This window comes from Pteropus medius, unplaced genomic scaffold (assembly GCF_902729225.1).
Source record: "Pteropus medius unplaced genomic scaffold, Ma_sr-lr_union100, whole genome shotgun sequence".
Lineage (NCBI taxonomy): Eukaryota > Metazoa > Chordata > Mammalia > Chiroptera > Pteropodidae > Pteropus > Pteropus medius.
In genome coordinates, this window is record NW_024351560.1 from 118518 (window position 1) to 134404 (window position 15887).

Genomic DNA, 15887 nt, shown 5'->3' on the forward strand with positions numbered 1-15887 from the left:
GTTTCTAGTAGAAAGCAATAGCCAAACCTACTCTGGACCTGTTCAGTTTCGTTTTATTTTTGAGTGATAATCTTTGTGCTGCTTCTGTTGGCATCCTTCAACTTGATGCTGTTAGAATTTGGCCTGCCTGTGATGTTGGAATGTTGGTCTGGCCTGTTTTTCTAGAACCATGTAGATCCATGAGATTTCTCAAAGATTCTGTGTGTGTGTGTGGTGCGTGTTGTTTCTTACATGCTCTTTTGGCCTTCATTTTATGCCATTCTAATGGTTCATTTTTCACCGAGTAATTAAAAAGGAAGTCGTCTTAGTACTCTTGCATGCATGTAACCTGAGCCTCTGACCTAGGACCTTTTCTTAACTCCATGATGCTTGCTCACACTGCAGCATTGCAAACCAGTTAATTTTACCTTCCTTGGATAGCAGGTTTTAGAATTGGAATAAAATCAGGGCTACTTTCATGTTCAATACTACATTAGTATTGAAAAGCACTCACTTTTGGGGGAAACGCTATAGTATAGTCTTAGCCAAGAAAATATTTGGTCATTCTCTCATCATTTCAGGCTACATGGTTTGGTCAGCACAGAGAAGGATGTAAATGGGATTCTCATTTTTAAAACCTGGACCACTAAAAGTTTCTCTCAACCCTGAGCATGTTGCTTTCTGCAAGTATGATCCGGTAGATTGAGTATGTGGACAATAGGTCAGTGGATTCCCTGAGGAAGTTTTCTGTTCCCCATCTTCTCTCAATATGGCATGAAGGAAAATGATGGTATATTTTAGCATTAATTGGAGGACAGGTATTTCTTTGGCAGTGGCTTATTATAAGTTAACTTAATGGCATCACTGCCAAAGAATAAGAGCCTATCATTGGATGAAGGCTGTGTCATAGTACCATCAGGACTAGTGCACCAGAGACTGGATCAGCACTCCTGGCAGGAGAATTCCAGCAAATATGAGAATATGTTTACCTCTCCTCAGTCTGACAGCTTGATGCAATGTAAGCTCACTGCACTGTACCAAAAGGGAAATGAAAGTCAAAAGGCATCTTTTTCTACATGCTTGGTGCTTTCAGGAAACTGTTGATTTATAGAAAACCAAAGAAAATTATCTAACTTGGAGTACTTTAAAATTTATTTTAAAAAATTAACTTCAGTTTAGAATTGTTGTAGATTTAAAGAAAAATTACAGTGATATTTCCTATATACTCCTCATACAGTTTTCCTTGTTAACATCTTTTATTACTCTGGTATATTTGTCATAAGTAAGTAACATTGATACATTATTAACTAAACACATTATTTTTCCGAATTTACAAGTTTTTCTCTAGTGTTTTTGTATTCCAAGATTTCATCCAGGATACCACATTACATTGAATTGTCATGGCTTCTTAGCTTCCACTGGTCCGTGACAATTTCTCATACCTTCCATGGTTTTGATTACTCTGACAGTTTTGAGGAATCCTTGTCAAGTATTTTGTAGAATCTCTCTCAATATGGGTTTCTGTTATCTTTTTTATGATTGCACTGGTGTTATAGTGTTTTTGTAAGAAGACCACAGAATGAAGCCATTCTCATATCAGTAGTATATGATGTCAATGTGAATGATCACTGATAATGCTAAACTTGATCACTTGGTTGGAGTAGTGTCCCTCAACTTAAAAGAATGTAAAGCACCATGCTTGCTACTTGGTAAAGATTTCTTTTATAAATTGTTTACCAAATTGTACATAAAATAAGATCAGATTTTTTACGTTTCTGATTTTAATGTTGGAAAAAATATAATTAGAAAACATAACACCCAGAATTTAAAAATAGCCTCAGGCTGATCCAGTTCAGAGTCAAAATTTTTGGTTTTTAGTGTTTATTGGAATATGAATGAATCGTGGCCCTTTTCTTTGTTCCTCAGGATTTAACTTCAGGATTTTATTTATCTTACATCTCATCATGAGAGTGGTGCCCAATTCTTTTAACACTTCTTGATCCTTGAAGTTTGGACTTTTGAATAATGAAAGGTCTGAAAGAAATTTGTATTTTACGAGCCAGTCAACCCCGGGTTATTCTCTTAACCCAGGTAACAACAGGGGATATGAAGAATGATCAGCCCTTATAACTAAGAAATCTTTGATGACAGGAGAAATAAGTCAGTCTTGAGAGCAAGATGAGATGTCAAAAGCCAAATGCCTGCATAGGGTTTTTAAAAAGCATAGATAAATTTTATGGTACTAGTAATAAGATTTAAAAGGAATGGGTGTGTTATTATAAAGTTAAGTTTGAACATATAGGCCATAAGCACATGACTTAATGAGATAGAGACATAAAAGATCCTAGGAGCAGGTCACTCCCAGGTAATAGCTTAATAGTTAAACCATGGAAAGATTATGAAGAAGAAAGAATTCCTAGTGAAGCAAGAACACATGGGCATATGTTATTGCACACAATGCATATCATCAAACATAAGTGGATGAAAATCTAATAGGAACTCTTATAAAAGAAGTATTGATTGGAGTATATGGAAAACATTTCTATTAACATGCTCTCAAGACAGGCATGCATCTCTGATAAATAACCCAACAACATTGGTAGATGTAATCATGTTCCTATTGTGATAAACAGGAATAAAGCTTTATTATTGGACTGCTCAGGAAACAAGAGATTATTGGTGGACAGAGTGCACAGTGAATCCAGGAGAGGCAGAAACCAACAAGCAAACTGAGAAAGCACAGAAAATAAGGGGAGAAACAAGAGACTACTGAATAAACAGCATGAAAAAAGAACTAGATTATACATGCCTTATAGATAAGTAACTCATGAGAGAAAAGGTTATACTTTGAGAAATGACTACAGGACCTAAAACTAAAGAACTGCCACATTCCACACAATGTAGTGCACTAACAGTGACAGATGAATAGGGTTAAATTGCTAAAGAAGACTCATAGGACCCAAAATGGTAATAAAACAAATCTACAATTTATTAAGGAAAAAAGGGTGCATTGTATCACAGATAAAAGGCTGCTTCACAGCAGGGGATTTGGATAAGAGCCAGGCACGAACGCCCATTTTTATCCACTGAACAGACATAATTTCACTGTGAAGAAAGAACCAACATATGCACAGAACACACCAGAAGCCAAAAATCCACTGCTGAGATTTCGTATGCCGTGATAGATACATAGACATGCTCTTGCCATGTAACCAGCCCTAAGAGCAGAGGGCTCTGAAGGTCTCAGAACAGGTGTAAATTACCAATTGCATTGTTAGTAAACACTGCTGATAAGCTGTTAAAACCTTCCCCCAAACATCTTGGATCCATGGTTACAAAGGGACACTATTAGTCAATGTATTTCATTCCTTGAGTAATGAATAGTGATGTACAAATACTCTAGGTCGGGACTATTCCAGATCTGCTGGACTGAACCTTCATAGCAGATGTTACCCCCATGATTTTTGGTCAAAGCCTTTTACAAAAGAAACATTACTTACTTTCACAGCAGTATTTGCCTTTTAATAGCATGCAATCAAATATACCATCAAAATGCACATACAGATTTTGGGGAGTTGTAATAACCAATGAGGGGTTGTATAATTTAAACCATCCTAGAATGCTGGCACAAATTGTCTTAATTTTTAATTTTTACATTTGCTTTGCTTTGCTTTGCTTTCTCCTCCTCCTCCTCCTCCTCCTCCTCCTCCCTCCTCCTCCTCCTCCTTCCTCCTTCCTTCTTCTTCTTTTTTCCTTTTTTTTTTTTTTGCCTCCCAGAGAGAGCTATCTGAACTTTTGGTATACATCTGTTGAGTAATTAAGAATCCTAATCAATTTGTCATCATTTAAGTCGGAATTTTCTTTAGACCCATTCTATTCTGTATATATAACATTTAGTGAAAAGAAAACTGTAAATGAAAGCCACATTGGTATCATTCCACATAATCATCGTTTCAATATAGATCTGTTCATTGATTAGGAGGACATAGATTAATCCTGGAAGTATGCTTATGAGAGTGGCCATCTCACAGCTCCTTCTTCATTTCTTTAAAAATGGAGGAAATTTTAGCAGTCTCTTGCCCCAAGAGGCATCTGAGTCTAAGTTAACAGAGCATGTTTTTCACTTGTTATAAGCCTCTCCTAAGGCATCAATGTTATTTTAGATTATTTGCTTTTATAATGCCCATTTATTGGCTCCCCTCCACCCAGCAGCAATCTCACATTGCCCCCAATTACCATTCATTTTAAAATCAGTCTTTCCCCTTGAAGTCAGTGATAGTGATAGTAGCAAGATGAAACAACCAGGGCTTCCTCTTTGGGGCATTTCTAGTCATAGGGTTATGTTGGATAAGTATAGAGAAATATGGCAATCCCACCCACAAGGCAACAGGACATTTGAAAACTCAGGCCCAACTTGATGTAATACAGGGAGATTATCCCATCTATCCTTTTGGAATTCTTGCCGTTAGTCATAGTAGTAAACATAGTCTGGTTTTGGAATGTTTTAGACTCTTGGATCTTAATTTTAGCCCCATCATAAGGACTTCCAAATCTGATATTGAAATAGAAAATTGTTGTGAAGTAGGGATTAGTTATATGTGATATCCTTTTTCATCTCCTGTGCTATACACTGAATGTGTCACCTCCCAAAATCCATACTTTGAAGGCCTATTCCCCAATGTGATGGTATTTGAAGTGCAGGACCTTTGAATATTTATAATAATGAACATTTATTAAACACATATAAAACAGACTTTATCCAAGGTACTGGGAATGTATTCTGCCCATGTGGACCTTATAACTTTCCTGGAAAAACAGTATCCGTGTATGTTCTGGCTGTTGCTGTGAAAGATATAGTACTCTCAAATTTAATAGGATTTGTTATATTTTAGCACAACAATAATGGAATTAAATTAGAAGTTGTTAACAGAAAGATCACTAGAATTTTCTCACATACTTGAAGACCAAGTAAAACATGTATAAACAACTCATGGGTTGGAATAGAGCCAAACAAAATATTTTTTGACTTGAATGAAAACGAAAAAGTATTTCAGGATTAGTGGGAGCTGCTTCATTGAGTATGTAGAGGGATATTTATAGCACTAACTGATTATGTTAGAAAATAAGATTTCAAATCAATGACCTCAGCTTCTACTTTAAAAACCAGAAAAAGGAGCAAATAAGACCAAAAGTATGAAGAATACAAGAAATGAAAAACAGTGTGGAAATCAACAAAATAGAAACAAGCAAAAAAATTACAAAAAGTAATGAAACTAAATCTGTTTTTTGAGAAATTCACATTATTTATAAACATGTATTCTGGCTGATCAGAAAAGACAAAAATAGCATATCAAGAATAAGAGAAGTAACATAACAGATTCTACAGATATTAAACAGATAATGTAATTATAAAGAGATTCTGCCAACAGATTTGATAACTGAGATGAAATGGACAAATTCCTCAAAAGACAAAACTACCAGATAAGAAATAGCCACAATAGTCCTGTATGTATTAAAGAAATTGAATCTGTAGTTTAAAACCTTCCCACAAAGAAAACTCTAGGTCCAAATGGCTTCACTGCTGAATTCTATGAAACATTTAGAAAGAAATATTCCAATTCTACATAAGTAAAGAGAAAATTGGAAAAGATGGGACTACTTCTCAATTTATATTATGAGGCCAGCATTACCCAGATTCTTAAACCAAAGACATTGAAAGAAAAGAAGACCTCAGGCCAAAATCCCTTATGAATATAAACAGAAACATATTTAACACAATTTTAGCAAATGGAATCCAACAATCATTAAAAAACGCTAGTACTTAACACAAGTGGTGTTTATCCTAGGAATGCCTGGTTGCTTTAATCTTTAGAAAGCAATGTAATTAGATTTCGGAATAGATTAAAAAGAAAACGATTCTGAATAAATACACAAAACTCATCTGCCAAAACCCTACTGCTATTTCTTTTGAAAACCTTGAGCAAATTAGGAAATAGAACAATGTCAGTATTCTTAGGGCTGATATTCAGTTGGCACACAGAAGTGAGGCTGTACCAGTTGTAAAGTTGTAATAACATTCCTACACTTTGTACTGGTTGGCGAACAGCTTTTTCCCTGAGCCTTGACTGCCCTCTGCTGCTCTGTTCACTGTCCTCTCATCTGGGACTAGCTATAACTTCGCACCCTACAGGCAGCGAAATTTCTTGAGAACCCCAACCCAGCATCACTGTCCTTTCTTATTGGTTATTGCTTATTCCATAGTAGAGTTAAATATGTTGAATATCGTCTCTATTTATACTGTATCGACCTGGACATTTAGTTTTGAAATCGTTTAGAACTAATCACTAGTTAATCATACAGCTTTAGCATGATAAAACCATGTCTAAAACTGCTGGGGACACAGAAAGCGTCATGTTGTAACTCCATACTCTGAGGGCTCATGAGCCAAAGGAGCCAGAGGAGAAGGATAGCACCCATCCTCTCTCTGCTTAGATCTGGCGTCTTATAAAAGGCTAAAGGTTGACGTTTTGATTGTGTGTCTAGGGAAAGTCATGGTTCCTATAGTTTTGAAGGAGGGGTGGCTTATGGAGAAGGACTGGGCAGCCTGAAGTCTGAAAGGCTGTGGGTTGGAACAACTCCAAGGGTAAACCACTTTGAGCTTTTCTAAGTAGTTGGCCATTTAATGAATGTGATTGATTTTGTGTACCAAGTTGGAAGTTTATGTGGGCTATAAACTCAAAGTATAAATCCATGCATGATGTTAAAATGTATAATCAACTAGAAGAAAAATTGCTCTCTTGCAACAATTCTAAAGTAACTGGTTGAAAATGGAATACTAATTTCACTTATCTACGTGAACCAGTTTTATGTTTATAGAACTGTGCAAATTGTTCAATAATCAATATTCTTAAAAGATTGGAGATAAACCATTTGAACAAACATTCACTGTACCACTCTCTATGGAGCCACCAAGCACCCCACAACAGCAATCATTTAGGAAAAACTTTATGCCTTGGCTTGTTGAATAAAATAAGTGTCATTTTGTTTGATCATTTGATGAAGATGAGAGAAAAATTGTAAATATCTAATGCTAACAACGTTTATCTTTAAAAATGTTGCAAAAGAATAGAAATTTATAAAAAGAAAAATGCAAGTAATTTTACTTGATAAAGAGAATAAAGAAGATTAAAAAAATAAATACTTTGGACTGTAGTACATCTTTAGATTTCAGAATAGCCATTTGATCAATTTCACAGTCTCTTAGGTGAAAAAGAAGGACTATATGGTGAGAATTTGCTATGTCACGCTGCCTGTGAACCGTCCTGGGCAACAAAAGGATGCAAACCTGTTTCTTTAGGCTGGAGAAATATGTGAGACTTTTTTTTTCGAGATGGTTTACCCTTGTACCTTACTTTTTACCTTTAGGGCAACATTTTTATTATATTCCCCAAGTCAGTTATGTTTGTGATAATGTTTCCAATCCAGACAAATTGATCAATTAATAAAAAAAGAAAAATGCTACAAGGCATTCTGTTGTTTAAACATTGATGCAATTCTCGCTGACTTTATTAGAAAATATAATTAACATATTTTGAAACACCATCCAAGAGTTGCATCGATTGAGCACCTGGTGACCTTTATTGGAGATAAAGCATAAATAAAAGTTAACCTCCATTTTACAGAATTGTATGATATGTGTCAGTTGATCAATTGGTGTAAAGAACTTGACATAAGAATAAAAATGACCTAGAGAACAGATGGAAGAAACTTTTGTTCATACTTTTACAGGGAATGTCTTCTGTGTTTTCGGCTTATTGCAAATATAATTAATAATGCTGACATGGCCATATTCAAAATGATGCTGCTAGAAAAGGTTAAAGAAAGGAACAAGAAAAGGATATGGCTATTTGGCATCCTGGTTGTTGGCTAAGTGGCAATTTAACCACACAAAAACATATTTTATTTCATTGGATGAAATATATGTAATATATGTTAACACATATTTATGTCATATGTAATATAATTTTTTTTTCAAATCAAATCTATTGGGGTATAATTTCCATACAGTTAAAGGTACTCATGTTAAGAATATAGCACAGTTAGAAGAATTTTGACAAATGTATACAGTTGTGTAATCACTACAGCAATTGATATATAGAAAATTTCTGTTACTCAGTTTCCTCGGGCCCCTTGGAGATCAACCTCCACCTTTGTAAAAAAGCAAAGCAATTATTTGCTTCCAGTGACTATGATTTTCCCATTCTTGAATTTTATGTAAATAGAATCTTACAGTGTGTACTCAGTGTTCATTTTCTTTCACTCAGCATGTTTTCAGATTCAACCACGTTGTTGTGTGTATTAACTTTCCAGTCCCGTTTATTGCTGAGAGGGAATATGGATATACCAAAATGTATTTACTCATTCACCAATTGATGGACATTTGAGTTGCTTCCAGTTTGGGGCAATATGAATAAAGTTGTTGGTTTGAACATTTGTGTACTAATTTTGTGTGGACATAGGTTTTTATTTCTCTTGTGTGAATTTCTACAAGTGAGATTTTCTGGGTTGCAGGATAAATCAGTACCAAACTGTTTTCCAAGTAGCACTTCATTTTACATTTTCATGAGCAGTGGATGGGAGTTCTAGTTGTTGCACATCCTTAACACATTTGGTATAATCAATCTTTTTAATTTTAGTCATTCTAGGGGTGCGAAGTTACTTTCATTGTGGTTGTAATTTTTCTTTGATGACTAATAATGCTGAGCATGGTTTCATGTGCTTATTGACCATTCATGTATCTTCTTTGGTGAAGTATCTTATTAAATCTTTCGACGAGTTTAATTGATTTGTTTGTCTATTAAGTTGTAAGAGTTCTTTATTACCTGTAGTGTTTGACTAAAAGCTAGGAGGGAAAGCAAATTTAGCTGGTTCCCAGCAAGCAAGTGGGGAGAATGGTGAGGCCAGAGAGATATGGACAAGGGGACGAGATCTGGCAGGACTTGACGTACGGGTAAGCCTTTGGATTTATTACAACTAGGTGGGATTTTGAGTAGGGAGTGGCAAACCAGGCTCACATTTAAGGGACCACTTTGACAGCTCTGGGAACGGGCCAGGGCAACCGGAGTGAAACTGGATCCACTGGGGGGCTACTGCAGCAGTTGGACAGAGAAAGAGAGAGAGACTGCTCAGCTGCAGTTCTGAATGTTCCTTCCCCACTTTTGTTCCTGATGTCCCAACTACATAATTTCAGATGTGAGAGACTGAGTGTTTTCCTTGATCTCTACAGAGCATGACTTACCTTGAGGCCGTTTCCTGGAACATACTTTACAGAGGATTGAGAGAGGGCTGACAATGGTGGCTCACTTAGCTTAACCCAGTTCTTAGTTGTAGTTGACATATTATGGTGGTTTTTGTGGCTCTTTGATTAGTGTTTCCTTTCTCCATTTTGGCTATGATCTTCACGAGAATGAGAATGTCATTTCTCTTTTAACTCACTATTATATCCCCAGTTTTAGCACAGTGCCTGCCGTGTAGACTTTTTTAATGTTATTTTTTTGTTTATTGGAGAGAGAATTTTGTATGTGTATGTGTATTTAAGAGAGAGAGAGAGACAGAGACAGAGAGACAGAGACAGAGTGTGGGACAGAAGTGAGAATGGGAGAGACATACGTGGGGGATGGTGACTGGGAGACACTGCAAAGAAACAGGGGTTTACCGAGAGTAATGCCTAGAACCTGCGCATGTGTTCTTTTCTACCTTCTCAGTTAGATTTATCACCAAAACTCTGCTTTATCTTATCCAAAATGATCTTTATGTATTTTTCTCTATACTCAAATAAATATTGTTTCTGGGGAAATTTTAAATATCTCACAGCCATTCAAGTTCTTTCGTTCGTCTGTCCGTCCGTCCCTCCCTCACTCCCTCCCTTCCTTCCTTCCTTCTTTTTTCTTTCTTTCTTTTTTGGTAGTTTATTTTTATTTTTAAATTAATTAATTTTTTAATGGTGACATTGGTTAATGAAATCTGGTAAATTTCAGCTGTACATTTAATAGTAAGGTATATACATATTTACATTGTATCCACCTCCCATAGTTAAATTTCTTTCTGTCACTGCATATGTGACCCCTTTTACCCCATATACCGTCCCCCGCCCCACCTTTTGGTAACCGCTAGTCTATTATCCATGTCCATGTGTCTCTGTTTGTCCTGTTCGTTTGTTGCTTTGAGATTCATATCTCACATATAAGTGATATCATGTGGTTTTCAACTTTTTGTTTGGCTTATTTCGCTTAGCATGATTATCTTGAGGTCCATCCATGTTGGCACAAATGGCAGTATTTCATTTCTTATGGCTGAGTAATATTCCATTATATTATTTGTATTCCATTGTATACATGTATCACCGCTTCTTTATCCAGTCAGCTATCATAGGACACCGGTTGCTTCCATGTCCTGGCCACCACGAATAACGCTACTATGAACATCAGTGTGCAAATATCTTCTCAGATATGGGTTTTTCAAGTCTTTGGAGTAAATGCCCAGTAGAAGGATTGCTGGATCATATGGTAGATTGATTCTTAGTTTTCTGAGGGAACTCCATACTATTTTCCACAGTGGCTGTACCAATTTACGGTCCCACCAGCAGCATATGAGGTTTCCTTTTTCTCTGCATCCTCTCCAACATTTGTTATTACTTGTTCTGTAGATTATAGCTATTCTAACAGGTGTGAGATGGTATCTCATTGTGGTTTTGATTTGCATTTCCCTAATAGCTAGCGATGTTGAGCATCTTTTCATATATTTATTGGCCATTTGGATGTCCACTAGGGAGAAGTGTCTGGTCAAGTCCTTGACCAATTTTTTTAATTGATTTTTTTTCCTGTTATCGAGTCGTATGAATTCTTTGTGTATTTTGGATATTAAGCCCTTATCGGAGGCGTTGCTTGCAAATGTATTTTCCCATTCGTGTGGTTGTCTCTTTACCTGTTGATGGTTCTTTGGCTGTGCACAAGTATTTTAGTTTGATGTAGTCCCATTCATTTATTTTAGCTTTTACTTCCCTTGCCTTTGAGGTCAAATACATAAAGTCCTCTTTAAGTCCAAGGTCCTTGAGATCAGTTCCTATGTTTTCTTCTATGCATTTTACTGTTTCAGGTCTTATATTCAGGTCCTTAATCCATTTTGAGTTAATTTTGGTGTGTGGTGATAGACAACAGTCTACTTTCATTCTTTTGTAGGTGGCTTTCCAGTTTTCCTAGCACCATTTATTGAAGAGGCTTTCCTTTCTCCACTGTATGTTTTTGGCTTTTTGTCGAAAATTATATGCCTATATAAAGATAGGTTTACTTCTGGACTCTCGATTCTGTTCCACTGGTCCGTGTGTCTATTTTCCTGCCAATAGTATGCTGTTTTGATTACTGTCGCTTTGTAGTATAATTTGAAGTTGGGCAGAGTGATGCCTCCAGCCTCATTCTTTTTTTCTCAGGATGGCTTTGGCAATTCAGGGTCTTTCGTGCTTCTATACAAATCTGATGCTTTTTTTGTTCTATTTCTTTAAAAAATGCTGATGGGATTTTGATGGGGATTGAATCAAATCTGTATAATGCTTTAGGTAATATGGTCATTTTGACTATGTTGATTCTTCCAATTCAAGAACACAGAATATCTTTCCATTTCTTTGTATCTTCTTCGATTTCTTTTAATAGAGGCTTGTAGTTTTCATCATATAGGTTCTTTGTTTCATTAAATTTATTCCTAGGTATTTTATTCTTTTTGTTGCAATTGGGAAAGGAATTATTTTTTCCACTTCTTCTGACACTTCATTATTAGAATATAGGAACCTATGGATTTTTGAATATTGATTTTGTATCCAGAAACTTTACTGTATTTGCTTATTGTTTCTAGTAGTGTTATTGTGGAGTCTTTAGGGTTTTCTATAGAGAGAATCATGTCATCCACAAATAGTGACAGTCTGACTTCTTCGTTTTCTATTTGGATGCCTTTTATATCTTTCTCTTGTCTAATTGCACTCGCTAGGACTTCTAGTGTTATATTGAAGAAGAGTGGCAATAGTGGATAGCCTTGCTTTATTCCTGATCTTTGAGGGGAGGTTTTTAGTTTTCACCACTAAATGTAATGTTGGCTGAGGATTTGTCATAGATGGCCTTTATTATGTTAAGATACTTCTATACCAATTTCGTGAAGTATTTGATCATAAATGGATATTGTATTTTGTCAAAGGCTTTTTCTGCATCTATTGATATGATCATATGATTCTTTTTAATTTGTTTATGTGGTGTATCACATTAATCGATTTGCACATGTTGAACCATCCCTGTGCCCTTGGGATGAAGCCCACTGATCATGGTGTATAATCTTTTTAATATGTTGGCTGTATTCGGTTTGCTAGTATCTTATTTAGGATTTTTGCATCTGTGTTCATGAGAGATATTGGTCTGTAGTCTTCTTTTTTTGTGTTATCCTTACCAGGTTTTGGGATCAGAGTAATATTGATCTCATAAAATGAATCGGGAACTTTTGCCTCTTCCTCGAATTTTTGGAAGAGTTTGAAGAGAATAGGTGTCAAATCTTTGAATGTTAGGTTGAATTCACTGGTGAAGCCATCTGGTCCTGGACTTTTACTTTTTGATAGGTTTTTGATGATCGTTTCAATTTTCCATACTGCAGATCAGTCTTCTTCATATCTATAGGAGAGCTTAGCTGGATACATTTTCTTGGCTGGTAGTTCCTTTCACTTAATAGTTTAAATATTTGGTTTCATTCCTTTCTGGCTTGTAAGGTCTGTGCTGAGAAATCCGATGATAATCTGATGGGTTTTCCTTTATATGTTACTGTTTTCTTCTTCCTGGCTGCCTTGAGAATTCTATCTTTGTTATTGATTTTTGATAACTTTAATACAGTGTGTCTTGGTGAAGGCCTATTTGGATTGAGATAATTGGGTTTTGTTGACTCCTTGAGATCCAAGCTCCAGCTCCCTCCTTAGGTTTGGGAAATTCTCATCAACTATTTGTCTGAAAATGCTTTCTAGTCCTTGCTCCTTTTCTTCACCTTTGGTAATGCCCATTATTCTTATGTTTCCTCTCCTAATGGTATTAGCTAGTTCTTGTATTTCTCTTTCATTATTTTTCATTCTTCGGCTTCGCTCTTCTTCCTTCTGATTTCTAGATTTCTGTCTTCAATATCACTGATCCTTTCCTCGATTTGGTTGACTCTATTTCCCAGGCTTGCTCTTTCATTTTCAATTCTTGCAGTGTGTTCATCTCCACAATATCTATTCTGTTCTTTTTGAGGGTTTCAATCTCCTTGCTCTGCTCATCTAGTTGTTTTTTCAATTCTTGAAATTGCTGATATGATTTGTTTTGGATCATTGAGTCTTTCCTGAAGTCTCTGTCATTTAAGTCACATATTTTTATGTCTGTAAGCTTATTTTCTGGAGATTTTCCTCTTTCTTTCTGTGATGCCTTGTCACCTTGTCACCTTGGTTGTTCATGGTGTTTAATGGACTATTTCTCCACCTAGGCATTAATGGAAGTGTGTTCTGCTTTTTTTTCCAGAAAGAAGATTTATTATATAAAAGTCTCTCTTTAGCTTGCTACAAAGAAGACACTCTTTTTTTGGTTTCCAGCAGGTGGCGTCTAAGCCTCTTGGATCCCTGCTTTAAAGCATAAATAATGCCTTTTTAATTTTCTTTTAGATATTTAATCACACTCACTACCCTCAGTTTTAGTCCCTGTCAGTGTCAGCGACAGTCTTGGCAGTGTTTGCTCAGATTTCCCTGAGGCTCTGCGGTGATCTGTCTCGGAGGGTATGGGGGGAGGGGCACTTTGTGTTGGGGGTTGGGAGTTGGGGCTATGGCTCATCCTTGGTTTTGCAACGTCTGGCAGCAAAAATCAACTGTTGTTCCTCTGTGGTCTCACCCCACTTCTCTGCTTTCTACCCTGATGACTGTGCCCTGCAGCTGGCCGGCCAAAGCTCACAGCTTTCCAAGGCAGAGTTGTTCAGCGAACTCACCGCAGGAACTCATGTTCCTTCTACCCTCTCCCTCCTGCAGGAAGCTTGAGAGTCTGCGAGAGGTAGCTTCAGTCTCAGCAGTGTTTGCTCAGGTTCCCCCGGGTCTCCATGGTGATCGGTCTGAGAGGGTATGTGGGGAGGTTCCCTCTGGGTTGGGGGTTGTAGGCTGTGGTTCAGCCTTGGTTTTGCAGCCAGGGCAGTAATAATCAGCTGTTGTTTCTCTGCGTTTCCACCCCACTTCTCTGCTTTGAGCCCTGATGACTGGGCCCTCTGGTTGGCTGCATACAAGTCACCAGACTTCCAGGCAGGATTGTTCAGGAAATTTGCTGCGCCTTCACCCCTCACCCTTCGAGGAGGTGTTTTTAAATTATTTAATTCTATGATATGAGTCAAATCTCTGAACAGCATCCTCTGTGCCTTACCAAATCTCAGTGTCTTTGCTTCTTAATATGATACATCAGTTTTTTTTTTTCCCCTTTGGAGGCTTGTGCTTAGTTATGTCACTATGACCTCTAGTCAAGTCTCTTCAACAGACTCAGTTCACTTAAAGACTAAATTAGATCACTATAATGGCTGAATTATGTCCCCTTCCAGATTTCATATGTTGAAATCCTAATTCCCAGGACCTGAGAATGTGACCATTTCTGGAACTAGGACCTTGAAAAAGTATTAAGGTAAAATGAGTTTGTATAGAAAGGCTCTAATCCAATGACTGGTGTTCTAATAAGAGGAGGATATTAGGACACAGATGTGCACAGACTGAGGGGCAACCACATGAGGACACAACGAGAAGGTGGCCATGTGCAAGCCAAAGACAGAGTCCTCAAAGAAACTAAACCCGCTGGTACCTTGATCTTGGACGTCTAGCCTCCAGAGCTATGGGAAAATGTATGTCTGTTGTTAAGCCACCCAGTCTGTGGTATTTTGTCATGGCAGCCCTGACAAACCAATATGATAACCACTCCTGTGGGGAAAAAAATCATGTGTTTTGTTATTCAAGTAGGATGACTTAAACACTGATTACTTCTACCTTGAGGTAATAAAAGGCAGTGATAAAGAGGACTATAGAGTGCCTGAACCATGTCTTGTGAAACAAAACTAGGTAATAAACACCTGTCAGCTGTGCATGATGCTGTGCGTCTATCTGACAGCAAGCGGGCAAGAGAGGAAGGGAGCACCTGCCTTCAGACAAGCAGCTTCCTGGCTTGTCCTGAGTCTGACAGTGAGGACAACAGCTTGGGGGCCAGGACGGCAACAGCCACACAAGGCCTGGAGAGACCACAACAAAGTCATGAAAGAATATTCTGTGCCATGCCCAGAAGCATCATTTCCTCCCATCACTGTTCTTGTGTGAAAAATTCTTCCCAATACACATTTCTGTCCCAAAATGTAGTGTTGGATGCTTTCCCTACTAGAAAAGTAGTAGGGAATTTGTTTTACTAGCATCTCCGTTGTATAAACTTTCGTGGTTGCAAAGGCACTGAGAAGAATGCATCTTTCCCACACCATTGTCCCTCAAAATGTCATCTGATCCACAAATATCAAGGAACTCACCACCCAGGTAAACAGGTGCTTGAATGTGATTTAACACTCTGCATCTTCTCCATGGTCTCTCTGTGCAGTCAGGTCACCTCACAGCATTAAAGCATCTCTGTGAGAAGCCCTGAAGGCGTTGGCTATTATCAATTCTGGCAACACTCTTTCCTCCTGGTTTCTCTGAGGTACCTAGAACCATCATCTCCACACACAACTGTTCCAGCAAACTTCATTTCAATGATTTGGCTTTTAATTCTCAATTTGTTTCTGTTCCTAAGCTCGTAGGGCTTTTTAACCATTTCATGAAAAACACCTTTAAGAAAGTAAGGTGACCCTCAGAT